The 2,500-nt window shown below is 80.3% G+C and overlaps 1 non-coding gene across 1 annotated transcript; it reads left to right on the top strand.

The window, feature by feature from the left end:
- Positions 1-1,803: 1,803 nt before the first annotated feature.
- Positions 1,804-1,956, top strand: LOC136306071 (5.8S ribosomal RNA). Its single transcript, XR_010725490.1, has one exon. It is a non-coding gene; the product is annotated as a 5.8S ribosomal RNA (ribosomal RNA).
- The last annotated feature ends 544 nt before the right edge of the window (positions 1,957-2,500 follow it).

The raw sequence follows: 2,500 nt of genomic DNA, 5'->3' as shown, positions 1-2,500 counted from the left end.
GGGCCAGGTACCTAGCGCTCCGCGTCTCGGCGGTCCGCCGGTCTCCTCGCCTCGGCGTCGCCAAACGCCGAAGGAAGCCGGGGGGGCCGAAAGGCCGCCGAGCCCGGGCGGAGGTTCAAAGACTCGGGCGGTTCGGCGCGGGCCCGCCGCCGGCGGCGGCGGCGGTGGCGACGGCGGCGGCGGCGGCGGCAGGTGTGCCGGGCGGTGGCGCGGGCGCCCTCGAAGGGGTGGGGAGCCACTCCCGCCGATCCCCTGCGGCGGCGCGTTCCGTTGCGACCGGCCGCGCCTCCTGGTCGTCGTCGTCGTCGTCGTTGCCGCCGTCGTCCCGCCGCGCGCGCGGGGCCAACCCGCGCCGCGCCGGGGAGGGGCGCCCTGCCCCCCCCTCTCCGCGGCCCGGCCTCGGCGGAGAGGCCGCGGCGTGTGGCCGGGTCGGCCGCGGGGCCGGACCCCGCCCCCCCGCCTCGAATGCGGGCGCGACTGCCGGCGGAGGGCGCGTGCCCTCCGCCTTGCCTCAGCTGCGGGGTTTGGGCCGCCGGAGCCCGCCGCGCTCCCTTTCCTCGGCCGCCGCGGCGGCGTCGCGTCGCGGCGCCGCTTCGGGCGCGGCGGCGCCTCTCCCCTCGACGGCCTTCCTTCTCCCGGAAGGCGCCGGCGGCGCCGCCCGCCGGCCGTCCTTGGCTCGGCCGCTGGCCCGCCCGGGCGAGCGCTCTGCCCGGTCCCTCCGTGGCCGGACGCCGACGAGTGCACGGCGACCCCGCGGCCGAGCGGCGGCGTCGCCGCTCGGCGGGTGTCCCCCCTCCGGGGGGACGGTCGGCCGCAAGGCGCCCGCCGTCGCCTGCGGCGGTCCCGGCCCGGGCCCCGCCCGTCGCTTCCCCGTCGCCCTTTCCCGGGCCGCGCGCGGGCCGAACGGAAGGCGGTGCGGGCGGCCGCGGGGGCGCGCACCCGCCCGTTCTCTGAGCGGAAGCGAGGAGGGCGGGCGTTGCCCCCCCGGGCTCGGCCCCGTCACGCCTTCCGCCGGGCGCGTGCCCCGCGGAACAGGGGGTTCCCGGCGGCGCGAAGAGGCGGGGGGCGGTCCCGGGAGTGCGGCCGCAGAGGCGGCGGGTCTGCCGCCCGGCAGGCCCCGGGCGCCCGCGGTGCCGGCTCGGGACGCGGCGGCGCCTCGCCTCCGGCGCCGGCGCCGGCGGCGGAGCGCGGCCGGCAGAGGCGCCGGCCTCGCGGCGGGAGCGGTCCCGCCGGGGGCGCGTCGGCGAGGCGGCGGTCGCCGCGCGTCGTTCTCGGGCGTCGTAAGGCCGCTGGGGAGAGCGGGTCGGCCGCGTCTCCGGGGCGGCGGCGCGGCGCGAGTCCGCGGAGCGGTCGAGGGGAAAAGGGAAAAAGCGCGAGCGGGGGCCGACGGCCGCGCCCCCGGCTCAGGTGAGCGCGTCGTCCCGTGAAAGTGGCCGGGCGGGGCGCCGCGCCCCCGCGGTCCGGCGCGCGCCGCGCGGCGCGCCCTCCGTGCGGAGACCGGGCCGAGCCCGGGCGCCTGGGCCGCCTCCGAAGGTCCTCGCGCGTAGGCGGCGTCTCCCCTCGCGGGGGGAGGCGGTCGGGGGCGCGGGCCTCCCCGCCTTTCGGCCGGCCGGCCTTCGGACCGTTTCGTGCGGGGGGGGCGTTTCCCCCCCTCCTCCTCCTTTTCCTCCGTTCACGTGTGCCGGTACGGTTCGGAGCGAGGCGCGCCGCCACGGCGTCCTCGCCGCAAGCAAAAAAGGGGGCCGCTTCACGCGAGCGGTCCCGGCCCCTCCGCGCGCGCGGGGTCGGTGCCGAAAGCCAGACAACTCTTAGCGGTGGATCACTCGGCTCGTGCGTCGATGAAGAACGCAGCTAGCTGCGAGAATTAATGTGAATTGCAGGACACATTGATCATCGACACTTCGAACGCACTTGCGGCCCCGGGTTCCTCCCGGGGCTACGCCTGTCTGAGCGTCGCTTGACGATCAATCGCCGTCCCGGGGGGGCTCACCCCGGCGGCGCGGCTGGGGTCGCCTCGCAGGCCCGTCGTCCGCGGCGGCCGGCGGCGGCGGCGGCGGCGGCGGCCGGCCGGTGCCCGGAGGGAAGGGAGGCGGGCGCGTCGGCGAGGGAAGCGCTTTTTCCTCGGCGGCCGCCGTCCTCGTCCCACGCGGCCCGGCGGGCCGTCGTCGTCGCGGTCGTCGGCACCGCGCAGGGCCTTCGTCCCCCTAAGTGCAGACTCGGGGAGCGCTCCGTAGCTCCCCGCTCCCGGAGCGAGCCGCTGGGGCGGAGCTCGTCCTCGCCGGCGCCGCGCCGCGCGGCGCGGCGGCCGGGGAGAGAGCGAGCGACGGCGTCGCGAGCGCCGCCGAGGAGGCGCGAGAGAGAGGGCTCGGAAGGGGGAGGCGAGGCGCGGGCCTCGCCCCCGGGCTCCCCCCCGTGCGGGCGGCTGTCTGCGGGTGGGTACCGCGAGGGTACCGTGCCGTGCTGCCGCGCGCGCGCGGGGCGCGAGCGCCGGGGACGGGGG

The sequence above is a fragment of the Chamaea fasciata genome, unplaced genomic scaffold (assembly GCF_029207755.1).
Source record: "Chamaea fasciata isolate MVZ Bird 193981 ecotype frontalis unplaced genomic scaffold, bChaFas1.0.hap1 SCAF_953, whole genome shotgun sequence".
Classification (NCBI taxonomy): Eukaryota; Metazoa; Chordata; class Aves; order Passeriformes; family Sylviidae; genus Chamaea; species Chamaea fasciata.
This window is presented reverse-complemented; position numbering and strand designations above follow the sequence as displayed.